This window comes from Gavialis gangeticus, unplaced genomic scaffold (genome assembly GCF_001723915.1).
Source record: "Gavialis gangeticus isolate Ggan-Ray unplaced genomic scaffold, GavGan_comp1, whole genome shotgun sequence".
Lineage (NCBI taxonomy): Eukaryota > Metazoa > Chordata > Crocodylia > Gavialidae > Gavialis > Gavialis gangeticus.
Window position 1 is genome coordinate 73,994,577 of NW_017729025.1, and position 22,133 is coordinate 74,016,709.

Below are 22,133 nucleotides of genomic sequence, written 5' to 3' on the forward strand. Positions count from 1 at the left end.
AAGTTTGAGGCTGTAGCAGAATCCTGTCCAATTCTAACAAATGTGTGAATACTGCTAAATACCTTGTCACACAGACACAGAAAGGAAAGGAAAAGACCAGACTGGTCCAATAGGACAGGACTACATTTCAGCTCAAAAGGGGTCAATGGTTTGTCCTATGCCCAGATGGCATATTGAGCTAACATAAGCATCTGTTGCCAGCAAGTATTGTGACTAACATCATATCCAGGTGCCTTAGACTTCAGCTCAAATGATCATAACCAGTTACAGCTGAGTTAACTGAGTATGGGCATCACAACAAGTCAAGAGCAAAGTTCAAGCTTACACTTCTAGATTTATAGCAAGATACATTAACTATTCTACTACTATTGCACCCCTACTAAGCCTAAGGGTTTCATTAATTTAAATGAGACAGAGCAAAAAACTAGGGCAGATGTTTTCCTTTGCTTCTGTCTGCAACACCTGGGACTTGAATATTTACAATATTTAAAAATACTATAGGAGAGTAGACATTAAAATAAACTCTTATAAACAAATAACTCAATGCTTTCTATGATACTTATCTCTCATACTTAGAGTAAAAAAACTGTGCTAATTTGAAGTATTTATTAGAAAGAGATGATTCTTTAACTATAACCACTGTAGTGAGGTCTATTTCTTTAAACCTAGATTACAAGTTTGCATTAAGGCAAATAGATCAAAGCCTACCTAAAAAAAGAAAGAAAAGAAACAGGTAAAAAAAATTACAATAAGAGAAGCCGCTGAATTCTCACTTTAAGAAAATTAAACACCAGGAGTAATTTGCTGTATTCTAAAAGCTATTTAGTCATACAAAAGTAATAAGCTATTACATGATAATTTTTTTGGAATGCTGAATTAGAAAAATAATCAATCATAATGGGTAATTAATTATTATTTGTAACGGTTTGACACCCTGTCTTCCTCCCCCATTAGCACATGATAATTCTGCTAAAAATGTAACACCGGATGGAGTTGTTATCCTATCAAAATATGAATGAGGAAGTAATAGCTCCCTAGAGAAAAAGAGGAGCCAGCGTGCAGGCTCAGCAGTCTCTACAGTGGAATTCTGGAACCAGCTAAGACTAAGGAGAAATCTGGGATTATTTCATTTCGAGTTTCTCCTATGAATAAAGTCAAATCCTAGATAAAGGATAATGTTTGATCCACCAATTTTTGTAGAAGCATGGAAGCCATCTATTTAATCATGCCATTATAAAATGGGAACAAGATTTCAATTGCGGCCATATTGTAACAATGTAATAATGAACCAAAAACAAGCTCAAGCAGGTCTTTGTATGATTAGGCTGGGCAAAGGGTTCAATAATATGGTGGTATTGTAGGGATAAAAAGGAAAAGAAAAAATTGAGCTATAGACACATGAGATATGACCAAAGGATTCTGAGGAAAAGGAATGAAAGGCATGAACTATGCTTTATCTCAAATATATGTAACAATTTAAAAATGGAGATAGGTGTCTTAGTTTGTAGTGCTTGTAACTACAAAAAGCTAACATGCATACATCCAGGGTATCTGTAATGCTACCAAATGTTAAACAGAAACTTCTTTGTAGTGTTATATTTAGTAATTCTGTGTGTAACATCTGGACATGTTGCGTCACAGAGGGGCTCTTCGTCCTCAAACATCTTACAGTGCTCTGCTCTCTCCTAGATGTCTTCCAAAGGGGAGAGGGAGAGCAGCTGGTTCCACGACAGCCAGCAGAGAGCAGAACTGCAACTGTTCTTAGTAGCAGCTGATACTAGGGGTGTGCAAAATGGGCTGTATTCGATTCAGATTCAGATTAGGCCCAAATTGGGCACAGTGATTCAATTCGTTGATTTGGATCACTGTCCCGACTCAATTCAAACGAATCCGAATCTGAAGATTTGATGCTGATTCAGGGAATCAGCAATTCAGCCACAGACACAGCTTTAAATGTTTTCTCCACATACCTTGAGGTACCAGGCATGGCTCATGAACACTGAGATGCTGGGGCATATGGAGCATCCCACAGGAGCATGGGGGGGTCCCCCATGTACTTGACAGCAAACTTGGAAGTGGACCAGGAGTACTTCTGGTCCACTTCCAGGTCCACCACTGAGTGTGCTGGAGGGCCCCCCCCCCCCCGTACCCGCCCGGCTCAGCTGCGGGGGGACCCCAGGAGCCCCCCCCCCCATACCCAGGAGGCACCAGTCACTGAGCTGGGGGAAGTGTGGTGGGGCCCCCCAGCATGCTCCCCAGTGAACCTGAAAGAGGACCTGAAGTGCTTCTGGTCCGCTTCTGGATCTGCTGCTGAGCACACTGAGGAGGCCCCCACATGCCCGTGGGATGCTCCATGCGCCTCAGCATCGCAGTATTCATGAGCTGCCTGGTACCTTGAGGTATATAGAAAATCTTGATTTGGCAAGATTAAAGGGTCTCCTGATTCAATTTGGATTCTGAGATTCAGCCACTGAATCGGGCTGAATCTCCACCAAACTGAATCAGGGACCAAAGCTTGGCACAGCCCTAGCTGACACCATGAAACTGCTGCCCCAGGCGAGCAGCAATGTTGTTGCCACCACAGTGACAATGACCAGTGCTGCTGCCACCACAGCTTTAAGCTCCATCTCAGTAATAAAATTGGAGCAATGTTGAAAGATGAACAGGGCACAGCAGTGCCACCATCTCTTTAAGCAGAAGCATAGCACCCTGAAAACACTTTGTACCCACCAGAGCCTGCTAGACCCCCTACTCCTCTCTAGCAATGTGCTGCAATTGGGTCTCTTTGCCCATCTCCTGCCCCTAAGTGCCACTTGCATTGAAGGAATGGGGACAGCATGGTCAAAATGATACTGCAGGCAAAGAGAGGGAGAGGCAGAGGGTAGAGGGTCCATGCTAGAATGGCACGGTAGGGCTGCAGGGAGTCAGGTTGGGGGTGGGAGGTAGCATGGTGCTGGTGCAGTTGGGATATCTGAGTGTGGGGTGAGTAGACCCCTCTGGTAGGGGTATCAGGGTATAAACAACTGCTGTGGTCAATGAGGGCTAGCAACCTGAGAAACTGTGGGGGTGTTTTATTGAAAGTAAAAATACATGCCAGGAAAAAACTTTCTCTGTCAATTAAAAAAATGTGCAGACTGTCAAAAATAATGTCTTAGGCTGGCAACCCTGCAGCCAGAAAGCTCTATATGTGTGCACACTCCTATAGAACTTTTTTTTGGTAGCACTACAAGAGTGCTGAGACCATATGTCCATGGACTCATAAAATATAAGTAGGGACCCAATGAAATCGCTATTTTGTAGATTATATGGAAAACACAAAATCCAGCATTGCCTGCAAAAGCAAGCAATATCCTTTTTATCTGTGGGGGTGAAAAAAGAAAACACAATGAAAATAAAATGCTGGCTCCCCATATGGAACTAGTAGCCCTCATGTTGTTGCGGCCCAACCGCACAGCCTGTTGGGGAGAAAGAGGGTAGAGGGGGCTGCTGGCACACAGGGGAGCCCAAGATGGCTGCCACCCTTGCCCCTCACCGCTGACCATCTGAGAGGGCTGTCTGTCATGTGACCCTGCCCCTTTCCACCAACTGGCAGCAAGAGGCAGGTTCACATGACAGGCTTCTGTTGCAGTCAATCAGCGTCAAGAGGCCAGATGATGAACAGACCTTACAGCCAATCAGCAGTGAAGGGCAGGACCCCTGGGCCCTTTGGACAATCAGAGGCATGGTGGGGGGAGGAACTGCGCTATGATCTGCCTTTAAAAATGGTAGCCGGCTCTACGATTTACCCACAAAATCAGCTGGCCACTTCCTTGAGTTGGGTAGACCTCTAAATATAAGACTAGAAGGATCCAATACCTTGCTGTCAGAAGCAACTGGATCCTATAAACATTTTAATAAATTTTATTTTTTTTACCCCCATTATACTTATGAAAAGGCTGTTCATTGCTCTGGAAAGGATTTCTGCAAAGGATTTCATTGCTCTGATATTTAGATACTTACTTTTAATTTCTAGACTAAATTAATTGATTTCCAGTTTATATTCAAATGTCCCAGTTTTGTCCTTCAGTTCAGAGTTCTTCTCCTTTCCTGATGTTTATTAGGGCTGTGTGAAGCTTCAGCAGCCGATTTGATTTGGAGGACATATGGCTCGATTCAGAAACCAAATATCTGAATCCTAATCAAATTGGGAAACCAGTTAAAAAGTCTGAATCAAATTGGAAGCCTCCAAATTGATTCAGAAAAGAAAACTGCAGAAAAACACAGAATCTGCATTTTTCCACAACCAACTGAAAGCATGGCAGTGTTCCACAGCAAGTGGTGCCATTTCTGCTTTTATTTTTGCTACGGTTTTTGTGTCTTAGCCAATAAAGCAGCAGGGGTGGGGGAAGGAGGGGCATAAACTGCACCAAAAATAAAAGAGAGCAAAAAAGGTGCCGCTCTTTGCAGGATACCAACATACTTTCAGATCACGGAAAATCACAGATTTTTGTGTTTTTAGATGGAGATTTTCCGCTTTTTTTATGTGGAAAACTAGGAACCTATTTTTGTTCAATCTCTGCTCCATTACTGTATACTAGCTCAACTTCTTTCCTAGTTCTCCTTTTATTAATATGGATTAAAAAATGCTGCTTAATTCCCTTGGCAAGATCCAACTGGCTTGCCTTTTGGCAATTCTTATATTATTCCCCTGCCTCCTAACTTCTAGGAGATACCTTCTTTGCTGATCAGTTGCTTTTTCTATTTGCTATAAACCTTCTGCTTAGTCTTAATATGGCTTTTTGAGTAAAATAGTCATCTAGTTAGTCTGGATCCTCTTAACAATTTTTTCCTTCCTGGTGGGGTGAGTTTCACGTAGTTTTATACCTTTGACTATACAATGGTATAGTTTTATATCTTTCTTCCATATTAAAGTCCTTGAGCTTCTTAGTGCAGCTTTCTTCACTACATAGTTTCCTTAATTTTCTCACTGTTTACGCTTTTGAAACTGAAAGCTTTAATTACAAGACCTATTTTCTTTTCAAACTTCTTTTAAATCTTGAATCAACTCCTGGTCATTTGATCCAAGTTTATTTATTCCTTTAATCAGCTGTTCTTTAATGTCTTCATTACTTAATAATAACATACACTCTTGTTGGTTTAATAGCTAGTGAAGAAATCCATATCTATTGCATCCAGGAATAACTGGGTCCTATCATTTTTTAAATCTATATTTGGAAAGTAAAAGTCTCCTATTATTACACAATTTCTGGAATTATTTATTTCTTCACTACTATGGGGGAAAAGCCATATCCCACCACAGACTACCATAATGGAGCCACATGTGCTATTTGGAATTTACCATCCTTCCTTGGAGGAGATTTAAGGTTACACTTTATTTTTTCAAGTCTAAAACATTTTGCTGGAATAAGGAGTCTTCATTTGATCTTCTCTTTTATAACAACATTTTCCTTTTCAGGATGCAGAATAAACATGTACACTTTGATTTTAGATGGCACAAGGTAGTTATCCCTCAGAATCAGATATAAAGAGGAAATTAAATTAATTCTGTGCTAAATATTGCTTAAAGTCAAGTCAGTCCTAAGGCCACTGCAGCTACTGGGGCACATTAAATATCATCTCAATATTGTACTAAATATCGCCTCATACATGATCAGTGGGTGAAGAATAGAAAACAGAGAACATGCTTCCACTGTGCTGTATTCAAACAAGGAAATGGGGAACTGTATATTTTTAAGGGAAACCTTCCTTTCCTTTCCTCAGAATAAAGACTTAAGAATTTGCAAATAAAGTCAACCAACTCTGAGCTGTTAAAAGAACAAAAAGGAATCTAATTACAAAGATGCTTTATATATAGTAGTTTTTCATAACTGAGAGACATATAATGAAAGAGACATTATAAACTGAAACTCAACATGAGATATATAACATCTGAATAACATTTAAATGACAAATATGATCAAAAAGTTATTTTCAATAGAATAAATTGTACCAACATATTTTATTAAAACAGCTTCATTTTCTTTTCTTTGTCTTGTTGGTAGAACATGAAACACAGAAAGGCTAACTGAAATTTACAAAAGCAAAATGATTTAACAGTTAAAATTGTTACTTAATTTTACAAGGTGCTTGTCAAGACAGTAGAAATTCAGTATATGAAAATATGGTTTTTTACTTGAAAAAGAAGTACTATTTGCAAAGGTTCTGTGTAATCTTATAATCAGAAAAAACCTGGAAACAGGTCTATACAAGGGAAGGTATCTTAGAGGTTTGGCAACTGAAGCTAATAAACATGTTGTTAGCTGCATTGTGATCGGTCTGGAGGCAGTGGGGACATTTAACATCATCTTCCCCACTACCACCAGAATTGGGAAGACAAATCTTTCTCTCATAGCAAAGAAAGGATTAGGGATAGGGAACATGGCTGGATCCATGATTTACTAACAGGGAGGTGCAGAACACCACCCCTCAGACTATGGAGGTATGGGGGTGAGGTGTGGCTGAAGCCCCCAGATCAGCAAGGGACACTGGGAACTGGGCAAGAGCAGGTACATGAAGGGAGTGGGGGACAAAAAGGCTGGCATGAACCAGGCACATGAAATGAGAGACACCTGTCCACACCACTCCCCACACAGATGTCTCTCCTTGGCTAGAAGGATGAACCTGTGCTCCACCACTGCTGCTGTCCCTCCCTGTACAGCCACTCCCCAAGGTTCTCTTCCCATGCTGATGTCAGCCAGGGACCATGGTTCATAGATTCATAGATGCTAGGGTCGGAAGAGACCTCAACAGATCATTGAGTCCAACCCCCTGCCTAGGTAGGAAAAAGTGCTGGGGTCAGATGACCCCAGCCAGATGCCTATCCAGCCTTCTCTTAAAGACCCCCAAGGTCCCTTGGAAGCCCACACCACCTCCCTTGGAAGCCCATTCCAAATTTTGGCTATCCTTATCATGAAGAAGTTTTTCCTGATATCTAGCCTAAACTGCTCTCTGTCAGTTTGTGACCATTGTTCCTTGTTGCCCCAAGAGGTGCCCTGGTGAACAGAGCATCTCTTATACCTTGATGCACCCTCCCTAATGAATTTGTAGGTGGCCACAAGATCACCTCTCAGCCTTCTCTTGCAGAGGCTGAAGAGGTCCAGGTCCCTCAGTACCTCCTCACAGGGCTTGTCCTGTAAGCCCCTAACTATACAAGTGGCCTCCTATAGACACTCTCAAGTCTATCAACATCCTTCTTGAAGTAAGGAACCTAAACCTGGATACAATACTCCAACTGGAGTCTGACCAATGCCAAATAGAAGGGAAGTATTGGTTCTAATTGTCATGTATCTGCTGATGCATGATAAAGTGCAGTTAGCTTTGCTGATGATTTCATCACACTGATGACTCATGTTCATCCTGAAGTCCACTATGACTCCGAGATCCCATTCTGCTTCTGTGCTACTGAGAGTGTCACTTCTCAGCCAGTAGACGTGCTGGATATTTTTGTGCCCTGGGTGCAGCACTCTGTACTTGTCCTTGTTGTACTGCATCCTATTGTGTACTGCTCACTTCTCTAACCTGTCCAGGTCTGCCTGCAATCGTTCCCTACCCTCCGGAGTGTGCACTTCACCCCACTCTTTAGTATCATCTGCAAATTTGGACAGAGCACACTTCACTCCCACATCCAAGTCACTGATGAAGATATTAAAGAGTACAGGTCCAAGGACCAAACTCTGCAGGACCCCACTACCCACATTCTTCCAGGTCGATACCAACCTGTCTACTACCACTCTCTGGGTGTGACCACTAAGCCAATTTGCCACCCACTGGACCACATAAACATCTGTCACAGCTTCTTAATTTATTGCTGATAATGGGTTGAGATACCATATCAAAGGTCTTGCTAAAATTCAAGAAAAACAACATCCACCTCTACTCCTGTATCTAAGTGTTTTGTGACCCTGTCATAAAATGAAACGATTGGTCAGGCATGATCTACCTGCTACGAATCCATGCTGGTTTCCCTGATGCATTATTTTTCCCACTGGACTCCCACAAATATGATCCCTCATAATCTTTTCAAAGACCTTTCCAAGGATGGAGGTGAGACTGACTGGTCTATAATTACTCCTTCCTCCCCTTCTTGAAAATAGGGACCACACTGGCCCTTTTCCAGTCCTCCAGGACTTGACCCGAGCACCACAAGTGCTTGAACAGCCATGCCAGTGGTTCTGCTATGACACCGGCCAATTCCTTCAGTATTCTCAGATGCAGCTCATTTGGGTCTGCTGACTTGAACACATCCAGTCCATCCAAGTGACTCTGCACTAAGTCAGCATCAACAGTTGGTGGTACACATCGACAGTTGGAGGGCTGGTGTCCCGCTGATGCCTAAAAGCCCATTAGGAGACTTATCTTGACCCCTGTTCAGGAACACTGAGGCAAAAAACTCATTGAATAGCTAAGCCTTGTTCCCCGTCTGTCATTAAGTGCTCCTTCTTGTTTAGTAGGGGTCCTATGCTGCCCTGTACCTTCCTTTTACTCCCTACATACCTAAAAAAAATACATTTTGTTGTCTTTGTGTTGCCAGCCTCAGCTCTGTAGTTCCTTTGGCTTTTCTAACTGCCTCCCTGCAAGTGCAGGCCAAGTAGGTATACTTCTTCTTGGTAGCTTCTCCCTGCTTCTACTGCCTATATGCCTTATTTTTTGCCCTTAGGCTCCCCTGGAGCTCCCTGTTTAGCCAAGGAAGTATTTTGGCTCCTTTCCCCCTTTACCCTCATACTGGAATTGTCTCCATCTGCGCCTAAAGGATTGCATCCTTTAGGAATGACCACCCTTCCTGGACTCCCATCTCGCCAGTGTGTCATTGACTACATTCCTAAGCACACTGAAGTTAACCATCCTAAAGTCAAGCACTTCCACCCTACTAGTTATCTTGATCACCCTATACCGTATGGTGAATTTGATTGATTGATGGTCACTATCCCCAAGGGGACCACAAAGCTGCAGCTCCCCTACCAGGTCTTCTCCTGTAGCCAACACGAAGTCCAGTAAGGCATTCCCCCCAGTGGGACCATATACCTCCTGCATTAGGTAGGTAAGAACCTACATGAACGGTTGGATTCCCACCAGGTTTCCATTAGCCCCACTAAATCAAAGTTATTACCTGGAAGCAGGAGTGCAAGTTCTTCCTGCTTGTTACCCATACTCCTAGCATTAGTATAGAGGCACTTGAACCCTCCGTATGGTGTCTTTTGTGTCCCCCCATTCTGATGCCCAAAGGGCCCCTTGGCACTTACCTGGGGTGTACTGCTGCATGTCTCACAATTTGTAGGTTCCAGATGCTCTCCATCTCCTGCCTCCCCATCCCTAGTGATGGAGCACAGGTTCCTCCTTCCAGAGCATGCTGGGGGCCAGCAAGACATCAACAGGAAGGGGCGGGCAGGGAGCAGAAGCTAGAAGGAGGAACCTGTACATTACTGATGCTATCCCCAGCCAAGCCTATCACCCTGAACTGCAGGCCATGGCTGGAGAAGGACAGGAATGACTATAAGACTCCCCCGAGCCTGCATGAGCCAGGAACAGTAGTGGAAGCAGTGGAAGGGGAAGAGGTGTATTCACACTGCTGCACTCCCCCTGAATCCACACCAGATAGGAAACAGACTTCTGTTTTGCATTTGCTGATAAGTCATCGTTTGGAGGCTATTTTTTCTTGTCTCTCCTGCCTCCTGTATGGAATGGCTGCAGCTTCCATCCAGGGAGCTTGGGCAGTCTTGAGGATATAGAACAAGCTTTACCCTCATACCCATGCTATTGGCACATGGGTGAAGTCCACGGTAGAATAGACCTTCCAGGTAGCTTGGGGGTGTTTCTCCATTGATTAAGAGCTGTTTAATAAAGTCACAACCTCCACACTTAATCATATTGTGGCATATATGTGTCTCTTTTTCCATGTTCACATAATGTGTACAGTGAGGATATGAGAATGAAGAGCAAATTAGATTATACTGATTTAGATGGTTCTGAACTATAATACAGCTATGATGAAATGCTTTCACTATTAAACCAGAAGGCTTGCATCAACGAAACAAAAAAGCAGATAATGTGTATCCTTCATGGTCTTTTTTGATTTGTATAAAGGCTGAGAAATATGAGAACACAGCAGTGAAAACAATAAATATTTACATTGCCCCCTGACAAATGGTTACTCCACCTCCTCTATGTAACACAGCAACTTGCAAATTGTTTAATTAAAAAGCAAATTAAATCAAACATTAGATGTTGCATGTTCTTAATAGCATTGTCACCTACAAAAAAACAAGTACTACTTTAGTCTTTAGAAATTACCTTAAACATCAAAGAACTCCCTCTATTCTAAAATATAGTATTTTAGGATCATTATTCCTTAATACACTAATACTTTTATATGGTGCAAAGAATTACTCAATACAGAAAAAGCTGTGCTATCCAGCACTTTATTAACTGGCATGCTCTATTAACCGGCATGTTGGTCGATGCAGCAAAAACAAAACTGGAAGTCCCACCACATGGCACTTCTGGTTTTGCCGAGTTCTACAGCCCGGTGCAAAGCAGCCTGTGTGGGGCCCCCCTCCCTGTCCTCCAGCACACATTGATATGGGAATAGTAAACTTTTAATTAAAATTCCCTCCTTGCTACTCATTATTTATGTTCGGGCCCCCTCCCCTGTCCCCAACACACTGACGCACCGGACGTGGCAGGAAGGGCAGCGGCCCGAATTGCCTCTCAGATAACCGGCAATTTTGATTAACCAGCACTCCACATTCCCCCTGGATGCCAGATAACACAGCTTTTCCTGTACTACCTTTTCTCTTGAGCTAGCTTATGTATGTTCCTTATATGTTAATATATGGCTTTGCTGACAATGTAGAAATCCATTAATCTAAAATATAATGTAGAATACCTGTGATGTACTACAAATACTAATAGATAAGATTTCCCAATTCTAAACTTCACTTCATTCTTATAAATGTAGTAAATGAAACAGTAGAAGAGGACGAGATCTCATTTTGGATAAGACTCCAGTTCTTGTTAAATGTTATTACTTCAGAGTTGGTTATATATCATCATTGATATAACAATAACAGATGTCTTATTTGCGGATTCCTTTTCTACCTACTTTTCAGTAATGATTTTAGTATTTGTGAAATATTACAAAAAATTACAAAAGGATTTACAAGAAGCACCTGCAGCATTTATCTAGAAGTCAAATATAATACTGTTTTTCCAAGCTCATCAACTAACACAACTTAATTGTGATTCACAAGACCCATATTCTCTTTTACTTTCTTGGTCTGTGAAATTAATTCACTGCTCTTTTCAGAAAAAAAGCACTACAGTTGTGTGAGATGTCTAGTGCCGATGGTCCAATAGTCCTGTAAACACCTGCACCCTCAGGAATGTTACATATTTTATCCAGTGCACCAAATGCCCTGATGGAAAATATGTAGGAGAAACCAAACAGTAACTGCGCATCAGAATAAACGCACACCAAAAATCTATCAAAGAGAATACCCAACTACCTGTGGGTGCCCACTTCTCACAAGACAATCCACTCCCTCTCTGATCTCTTAGTTCTAATCCTCGAAGGGAACTTACAAAACACCTTTTGGAGACAAGCCTACGAACTTCACTTCATAAATCTACTAGATACAAAAAATCATGGACTCAATATAGACATTGGATTTATGACACATTACAACCGGCCTGACATCTGATTCAACAGGTACCTGCCTGATCTGACTTCTTACATTCTTTTTCCCCCACCTTTTCTCCCCTCCTCCCTTACTTTTCTGCCTTTTGTCTTCCTGATTTCCAACCATTTCCTCTCTCTTTTACCTTGTACTATTATCACTGTAGTGTTCCCCTTTGGCCTTTTCCTCCCCTGCTTTCTTCCCCCACTCTTCCCTGTTTTACCTTTTGGTTTTTCTAATTTCTAAATATTTATATTTTCACTGACATCCTGTCACACTTTCTGCATCCCTCATTCCTGTTTTCCTGTTCTTACTAATTCCTTTTTCACTGACAGCTTCTGTCTACCTTGTGTTCTATCACTGCTGTTTCCCTTTGGTGTTTTTTCCCCTGCCTACTTCCCTCTCCCTTAACTGCTTTACCTTTTGTCTTTTTAATTTCTACCTATTTACATTTTCACTGACATCCTGTTACACTTCTGGCTTCTCTCATTCCTTGGAGTCTCAGACCAGCAGAGACTCCCTATGCCTGAAGAAGGGTGACTGCACCCAAAAGCTTGCCTAAAACTTTTTTTCCAGCTACTCAGTTGGTCTAATAAAAGATATCACTCAAAGAACCTTGCCTGCCTGTAAACTCTATACTAGGGCTGTGAGAAGCTTCAGTAGCCAATTCAATTAGGAGGAGATTCAGCCCGATTTGGCGACCAAATCTACGAATCTGAATAGAATTGGGAGACCCATTAAAAGGTCTGAATCGAATCAGAAGCTTCCAAATTGATTCAGAGAGATTCAGAAGGCTTGCAGCAAACAGAAACTGATAAGAGGGAGAGGGATGGGGTGATCTTCCATATATGGAGAAGGCTGAGAGGAGGAGAAAGACTGCTTTGATATTGATATCTGTAGCTGGCCAATGACTGTGATCTTTCTCTGAGTTCCCTTTCTCTGCCTTAACACACACAAGTGATACAAGTTTTGCTTTCAACAGTTTGAGGTGCACTCTTGGAGAACCCCCTGAACCTATCTTCTTGAAACTTGACAGACTTCATGTCCTCAGAAGGAGCTACCATCCCTGCTGTTTTCATCTGACTCTGCAAAAAAAAATGATAAAAGTTATTATAAGTACTTAATGATTCCCCATTATAGTCTATGGCTGAATCTCCAAATCCGAATCAGCTGAATTGAATTGGGACAGTGATTCAAATTACCGAATCGAATCACCGTCCCTCTGAATCAGCCAAATCCGAATCCAAAGTGAATACTTGCTGCTTTGCACAGGCTTACTTTATACATATTTGCAAATAACTTTACATAAGGCACAGCATTATGGCTTCTCAGGGCTAATTTAAATATGTTTTCATCAGTCACTCTAGAAATAATTTTAATTTGCAGGGACTGATTGGAATCAGTTTCTTTTTTCATTCTTTTGCTCTCCTGTTCAACTAGCAGGACAGTTATAATCTTTAACTTAAACTTCCTTAACCTATGTTCTTCTCTGTGGTAGGTTTGAAGTACTGTAGCTATGATGGACCAAGAAATGTCCAAGAGGCAAGGTGGGTTTTTCTTGTTTGTTTGTGATATCTTTTACTGAACCAACTTTCCACTGTCAAAAAATGAGGGCAATGACCAAAAAGAACACTACAAAACTCTGGTTTAGTGATTTTATCTGCTTTTTTCATTTGCTTTCAATCTGCTTGGCTTCATACCTCCCAAATTTTTCTTTGAGTTATAGGTACAAAAATTCCTTCCCCACCCCCATAATTCAAGTAAAAACTCCACACGTAACTCACAATGTTTTCCTGATATCATTTTGGTACTATATAAAAAGTATAGATTTTATAAAATTTTATCAAAAAATCATAAATTGTCCTAGGTTAATGCCAACATTTCATGAATGTTTTAATAAACCTAAGCTGCATTTCAGGCTTGTAAATGAAACTTCTAACCAGCCTACTTTAATACAGTTTTATAATGAATGCTTTTTGCACAACTCTATACTCAAACACTGTCATTCTATGTTTTGAAACTCCCTAGATAATTCCCTGACATATTGTCCTATTCTTTTATTTCTGAAGACCCAAGTTCAAGTGCTACTTAGTTCATAAGGAAAATGAGGTAGGAAGGCATAATGTAATTCAGAATCACAAAACTCCTGTACAGTTTGGCAGGTTGAGAACAGTTTGCTTGGGGGAAGGGGAAATGCATTGAATTTTCAGGTTTTGGGGATGGAGGTTGATTCAGAGTTACACTGCAATGACACAGTTACATAGAAAAGCTATGTGGAATGAGTTAAGAAAACATCAAACATATTTCTGAATTAATAGGAACATATATTCTAATTAATTGACAGCCAGAATTGTTGACAGAACTAGGAAGCATTTTTCCAGTTCCCAAAGCAAGAAGTCTGACATATGTGGAAAAAAAAATGCTGAGGCTCTGGCTTCTGAAAAATACATATCATTCAGTTTCACAAATAATCACTCTAGCACTTATACTTCACACTTGCAAACTCTGAATTTACTAAAACTAACTACACAGAAAAATAAAATGTAAAAAGATAATCACAGTTTGGGTGTTATTTGAAGGGATTTTTAAAAACACATCAAATAACTCCTAGGGAGCATATAGGTTTTTTGTATTTAAGAAACCAACTCTGCAGTGTTCCCACAGGTAGTAGATATGAAATCAATAGGGGTACATATTATGTTCCGAGGAGTACATAATGAAACTATAAATCTATTTACATTTCAGATTCCAGTTGACAGAATCTGAATCTAGTCCAGAGATTATGAATTTTTATTTAAACTACTGTAAATTTATCTGTTCTCAACAATTTTGTTTAGTTATTTTAAAAAGTGTTTGCTTTTATGTTATAATGCATAAATCTAGATAGAAATTAAAAGTAACTAAGTAGAGTCGTGTAGCAATCACCAGTCCGACTTGTGCAGAAAAACAACAATCCTGTTACAATAAAGTGCTTGTAAAATGAAGAAAAAGGTAAGGACAGAAAGATTAGCCATAGTTATTTGCATAATAGCCAAGGGTTTTCCAAATTTTTGTCCCATTAAGTGCACTCTAAAGCAAGACTGAAGAAGTATACGTTAAATGAAAGTTATAATTCTATGTTCAACAATCTTTTCATACTTTCCTGTCTTACACAATCTTACATATGAACTGAATGCAGAGTAGAACTAAGGTACCATGTGGTGTGAGTTCTGTGTGGGTGCACTCCATTTTTCAACTAATCCCATTTTTAAGAAAAATATTTTTTGGTGTGGCATGTACAACACTATAACAAAAACAGTATAAAAACTGTTTTAAAAACCTGATGCTGGTTCAAGACTCCCAGTTTTCAGGGTGACTAATAAGACTGCATGGTGTGCCTGTCGTCTTCTAGCAATGAAGTTACAAGACAGCCATAAGGTTGTCATAGCTGTAGCAGCAAACCCCCCCAGCAAAGCCGTATTATGTGCCAGCAGTATTAGATTTTTTTTTTGCCAGCATAATTACACCATGTCCTTGAATGACATTAGCTACGATCCCGTCTGTTGACTTACCTACATCCAGAATGGGGATCTGTTTCCTAGGAAGTACAACCTTTTCACAGCTTTACCCAGCATAGCAAAACTTCATAGCAGACCAGGCCTAAAAGTCAGCACCAGACTGCGAAGTTGTATTTTCACTCTTTGTTGTTCTTTTTTCTCCCTTTTCTATTTGCCTTTTTTCCTCAAGACACTGAACTGGACTCCAACAGCAGCAGCAGCTTCAGCCCATCTCAACTAACCTTACTCTTTCTCCTAAAAAAGGTTATTTATATAATCACTTTCAGCAGCACCTAAAAGACTGTCAAGTAAGAGCAGCAGGGGGTTCCATTTAAAAAAAACAACCACTGCTGCTAAAAGGAAGGGAATAAAGGATGTTAAAATGAAAGCCCTACTTAATACTCTACGTTGCCAAAGTTTTCTTTCCCATGTTTTTCTGCATCTTTAACAAAATCCCTTTACCAGTGATTGATTGTCATGGGAATAAGCACACGTAGGGCTTTGTTACACATTAATTTTAGACAGCTCAGGGAGCTCCTAACCCCTAGATTGTCCACACACTAAGACACGTAAACTAGTTTTAAGTACTTTTCAGGTATCTTAAAGGTACACCACTCCAGGGTGGGTTTATCTCTGATCTGTGTTACCCAGTTTGTGTTCCACAAATGTGTGGCCATGGCTCAGAGATAAGCCTCTCAAGTTTCAGTCCTTCAGTAACCCTGAATGTAGTGTCCACTTCCCCCACCCTCCTGTTATGTGTGAACAACTCTCAGCTGTAGCTCCTACTCAGACCCCTGCTTGCCAGCCTTTTAGTGACAAGGCACAGCTATGCAGGTCAGGGACAGCTGGAGAAGGTTTTTAGCCTGAACACTATTCTAAACTTGAACTAAAATTAACACTGATCAACATCTGAAAAGATTAAAATGCAGGGTGTAACAAGACCTTTATATCTCTCTACCTGAAACCAAGAACCTTGTTTAACTACTTAGGGCATTTATACATGTGCTCTGGGAGTAGTGGGGGGGAGTGGGGAGAGGGCTTTAATTAGAGCGGCTCTGAGAGCCGCTCTAATTAAAGTTCCTGGAGTGACAGGTGTATCAGCTTCCCTGCACTGAAAAATGGCAGGTGCTTTAACGCTCACTGAATGAGCTTTACTTAAAGCGATCCCACTGCTATTTTTCAGCACAGAGATGCTGATACACGTGATACTGGAGTGTACTGGAGCACAGTAATTACCATGCTCCAGGAGACTCGATTAATCAAGTCTGTTCTGACATGCTGTTATTACAGCATGTTGGAGCAGCCTCACTGCCCATAATGTCACACAGTTCCAGGGTCATGTTAACACACTTGACACCCTATGCCCATTTATTGCACTCAAATTAATATATCGGATCTTTTTTTCAGATCCTATTGTAGCTAAATGTCTCCTACTGGAGTAACCAAATTGCAAATTTTCAGTCTGTCTAAAAAGAGACCCTGAGGCTAAGTACAGATGTTCAAAAAAACCCTGGCAGAAGCACAGAAGCACTCTACTGCACTTTTCTTAAAGTGCTATAAGTTAGAGCAGGAATGAACCAAACAAACATCCGTCATTCAGTGGGGGAGTGGGCAGGGAGAGAGCTCAGTGCCTGTCTGCACTGGCTAAGGCCAGCAGGTGGGGGTTGTTCCCACACACCTCCCAGGAGGCTGCCAAAGCAACCCCCATAGGCGGCGGAAGGAGGAGCTACAGGGGCTCAGCACCCCCCAAATGCAGGGCAGCAGATATAGCTGCAGGGCACCCCAGCCACAGGCTGCTGCAGCAGGGGGAGAGGGGCATGCACACTCAGAAACCCTGCGCAGCCAGGATTGCAGTCTCGGTGTGTGACTCTCCAGAATGGCACGTAAGTTTCAATTTACTTTCTTTGTGGCTGAGCTTGGGTGGGGGTAGACCGGGACCCACACAGTACAGAAGGAAGTGGGGCAGGGGCATATCAGTCACCCCTGCCCCTCCCCGCTCCCTCCTGCACTATGGGGATTGTCCCACGACCCAGCCCGGCCAAGGCTCCATTCACTGTGAACGGGGCCCCGGCCAGGTCAGATCGTGGGACAATCAGAGCCTGGCAGCTCGCCCACAGGCGCAGGGGGGAGGGCTCCCATGTGTGCACCATGAGGAAGCCAAGGGGGGGCACGTGCCCCCCTGATCTCTGCGTGGGGCAAGGGCAGGTGGTTGCTGTGGACTGGGTCTGCTCCCTACCTCTGTGCCTCCCTGATTCTGCTTCAAAAGCAATGCAGTGCCAGGGATGCACATGCACGCAGCACGAGGAAGCCAAGAGGGGGACATGTGCCCCCTCCCCAATCTGTGCACAGGGCAATGGCTTGCTTTGAAGCAGCAGCAGCAAGACGCAGAGGCAGAGCAGATGAGCACTGGGTGAGGCTAGCAAGCCATCCAGCAAGGGGCCCTGGGACACTAGGGGAATGCAGTCTTCAAAAATGTGCTCTAACCTAAAGCACTTTAGTCTAATACCACATCCATCAAGGATCAGCTTAGAGTGGGATCTGCCATTTTTAAAGTGCTCTAAGTGCTGTGAACATCTGTTCTGTTATGGTTTTAAAGTGCTTTCTGCACGCTTAACATGCATTAAGTGTAATATTTGTACCTAGCCTCTAACTCTTAAGCTGGACATGCAAATTTATATGCTCAACATTAGTGAACACTGTTGACCTATATGGTCACCAAAGTTCACCACTTAAACAAATACATAGCCTACATGCATTTCGACAGCAGTAAAAAGAAGTTTCTGGGAAACAAAATCTTAAAATGCTAGAAGAGACACAACAATAAGCCAGTTTTGCTTTTAAAAATATTACAGCACTGTTTCCAAAGCTAATTTGATATTTAGTAGCAGCAGGAGAAGCAGAAGTGAAAAAAGCGTACACGTTTCTAAAAATGGAATAAATGGCTGAGATAGTTCACAGGTAGTGAAAATGTGCTGTACTGAACCACCAAAAAAAAAAAAAAAGAAGCCAAAAAACCAAAAATCAAATCGTTCAGATTTGGTGTCCTGAAAGATACTGGGATAGATGCGTCACCTGGCATTTTCCCCTGACATGTCCAGAGATGTCACCATCATAGCAAAGATGAAAAGCCCAATACTCATTTCATACCTAAGCCCATTTGGGATCCACAAACTACATATTCCTATATGTAACTCACCTGAACTGCCTTATCAAGTCAGGGTTCTCCTAGAACATCCATATACACTGACAGCAATCACATACACATAAAACATAAAACACAGCAATCACAGCCACTTTCATTCGAAAAAATGGCCAGTAATGGTTGTGATGACAGTAGTGGACCCACCCTTTTACATCAGGTGTGCTAAAATTCTGGCCCACAGAACAATGTCATCTCTTCTGCAGAGGCTCTATGGGCCAGAAAATTTAACAGCAGGACAGCAGTGGCAGCATTAAGTGCTGATCCCCTGCTGTTGAATTTCTAGAACCTAGCTGGATCAGGAGTGCAGGGCTGGGACAGCACAGGGCACAATGCAGGCATGTAAGGTGGAATCTGAGAGGCACGAGGCAGGATCTGGGAAGTGTTTAATACAGGATCCAGGCATGCAGAGCCTGAACTGGGCAGCGCAAGGTGGGATCCAGACATACACAACCTGGTTTGGATGGCACACTGTAGGATCTGGGCACACAAGGTTAATTCTGAGTTCTGTTTCCCCCTCCCAATACCATATATATATTTTATCTCATAATTGGTTTTGGCAAAATCCATAAACAGTGTAATTCTGAAAACAGGGACCAGAACCCAAAACTCTTCCTAGCCAGGTAAGTTCCCTTACTGCTGGGTTAGTCATGGCTCTCACTCTCTCTCTCAACTCAAAAGTCTCACGTTGCGGTCTGTAGAGCAGCTCAACTTCAACAGGAAGAGTAGGGGAGGTTTCTACCCAGAATATTCTACAGTATAGCAGAGAGGCAGTACAGACAAGCCCTAAGCTGATTTTTAAGTGTGCCCAAAACCTGTAATCTGGTGCATTGCTCCTCTATATCAACAGTAAATACATCAGAAATCACATCCAGAATACAGAAAAAGACAGAGTATCTCTTGCTTCAGCAGAAGCCTAAGATATACCAAAATCATTAGCCTGAACCTGGTACTCAAGTATCCTGTTTAGTATATCACGCAGCTTCATACTTCTTGGTATCTCAAGGATGGATCCCTCTTCCCCAAATGTGACATTCAGTTTGCTTCTCCCACAATTTGAGATTTGTACTGGAATGCAAAGAAAAGGCTTACTTTAGGAAGAGTATATTTTTCCCCACTGGCATAAATATTTAATTGTTAATATAAGCTAAGTAAATGGTATGGATGTGTCAGAAAATAGCAACTATATCCTTAGACCACATCCAAACAAGTGTGGACGTATAGTTCCCCAGCAGCCTTACCTGGGGTCCTGGAGTTTTGGTGGCTGAGGAAGCCGCAGTCATGGCACTTCCACAGCTGGGAACCTGACTGGCAGCCAGGCTCCAGTTGTTACACAGATTGCCAACTGCTCAAATCATAAGCAAGACCTTATAAAGGGGGATAAGGCAAAATGAGGCGTTTATTGATTACATGAATTAGACATAGAGATTCAGACACACCACTCATACAGATGCACATAAATCATCGTGTACAAAACTTACACACAGGCACACACAAACACAAAACAACCATTCTATTCAGACATTATAGTTACCAGCAGCAGTTGTTCAATAGCACTAGGTGGCTGGCCCTGGCCTTACTGAGAGAACACGCAGATAGCAGGTAGGGTGGTTATTATGAGAGAACGATCCTGTAGATAACAGCTTGGAGCGGGATGAAACAGACATGCCTGCGCTCTGACGAAACAGCAGTTGAGAGAGAGACTCATCCAACTTGGCATTTCTGAAGTCTTCTTTTACAGGGTTTAGCATCCTTTGTTTCAGTGCTTTGGGGTTTTTCCATACTGATCCTGTTTTTGAGGGTGTTCTTCTTTTGTCTTCAGCTTATCCCAGCCTTGGAGTGCTCTTGCTGCCTGTCTGGCAGGATGGGTACATTTTTTCTCCTCGTTATCTTCTTTGTGCCCTAGACCTGAAAGGGATTCTTCTGCCATTCATTAATTAGTTTAGTGACTAGTATTTACACCTGGTGCCTTATTGCTTACATAAACAGTTAAATCTTCTTCTCCCATCTGTATGCCATTCTCTCACCATTCATTCTTTTCCACACACTCATACATAAAGGCTATGCAGAGTTCATTCACTTAGATCAAGCAGAAAGATACAAAATGGAGTTTTCAAGTTGCTTACAGGACAAGACTAACATAGTTATATTTCACTATTATTACACTCTATGTTAACATCAGGTACATTAGTTCAGTTCCTGCTACACAGTTTTGGGTGGCGTGTGCTGCCGCCACGTGTGCCATCCCACTTTTTTTCTGCCTAGGTTTTTTTGACCCTGGGATATTCTGGAGTCAAAAAACCCCTCTGCGCTGCAAGGCAGCAGCACGGGGAATGCCTGAATGGGTAGTGTTTGGCACAGCAGGTGAGTCTGCGGCACCACTTACGGCACAGCCGCACTATTTTGGACGTGGCCTTGATGTCTAAGCTGATACTTCTTTCTTCAAAGAAAGAACAAATGTTTTTGTGTTTAGACTTAAAACTGAAGCAGACAACTGGTTTCCCCAGGCCCATGGAATTATTCAAGAGTAATGTTCTATTCTGCCTTGTCTTATTTTAAATATACAAACAGCTAATACTCAAGCATGCTTGATTTAGTGTTATACTTTGTCATGTCTAGTTTATGTTGAATAGCTGCAGTTTTAGTAAGATGTTTTTACAGCATTAACCTATTAAAAACCTATTCTTGAGCAAAAGAGCTCAAGTCATATGTGTATTCCCAATCAGAGAACCAGGTCTCATTTTTTTCTTTTCTCAAACCAGATACATTTTTCTCAGCCCAGTGTAGGCCTATGACAAGATAAAATATTCAAGAAAGGATAAAGGACTACTTTTCTGTTAACTCCAGACAGAGAACTTAAGAATATCTTTTCTTGAGAGGTTAAAGGAGCAATAGAAAAGTCTCTGGTTTGAGCTGTTGCATGCTTTGATAAGCAAAATTGTTCAGTTTTGCTTTCTCACAAGATGTTTTGTCTGTCCATTGGACCAATACATTGCCAAAGGCTTGGTCACTAATAATGTCTTGTGTGGAGAAATGGTGCACCAGCATAATATACAGCAGAATGGTTCTTGATATATCTTGGCATTCCTGTTGAATTTTTTTACCATAATGGGTGCGCAGCAATCTTCCTATATGCCTAGCTATGGCAATTGTGTTACATTTATTCATATACCACACTCACCTTTTTTCTGAAAATAAGGAATTGAAAACTGATGTCTTAAACAATAAATCTAATTCTGAACAGTTTGGTTAAAAGAGACAATCTTTTTTTTTGCCCCTTCATTCCGCCTTCCCAAAACAAAGTATGTGGGAGCATATGGTGTGCAAATAAGTACAGTTAATTTTACATGTGTTAAAGTTTCCTGTTCGCTAATGAAACTCATTTTCTTATAGCCTCTGTAAACTTCAGTTCTCCAAACTCTAGAGTGAATTAAATACTGTTCCTTGTTTATTTGTACATGCAAAGAAGTTTTAGCATAATATTATCAAACAACTCCAGTTGCACACAATGTATTTCCCATTCCTGGTTCAAACTGGACTCTAATTTTAAAGATCAGCAAGGAATTACAGAGGTTAATGCCAAACCCTGGAGCTTTATTCCCCTCTCACACTGAGGTAAATCAGCTACACTTCCATTGACTTCACTAGAAACATGCTTATCTAAAGAGAATCTGGTCCAAGATGGAA

At 41.7% G+C, this 22,133-nt stretch overlaps 1 long non-coding RNA gene across 1 annotated transcript; it reads right to left on the reverse strand.

Annotated features, from left to right (window-relative positions):
* Positions 1-1,064: 1,064 nt before the first annotated feature.
* On the reverse strand, positions 1,065-20,375 carry LOC109299474. Its single transcript, XR_002097877.1, has 3 exons — positions 20,151-20,375; positions 7,707-7,712; positions 1,065-1,074 (listed from the first exon to the last, which is right to left on the reverse strand). It is a non-coding gene; the product is annotated as an uncharacterized LOC109299474 (long non-coding RNA).
* Positions 20,376-22,133: the final 1,758 nt, after the last annotated feature.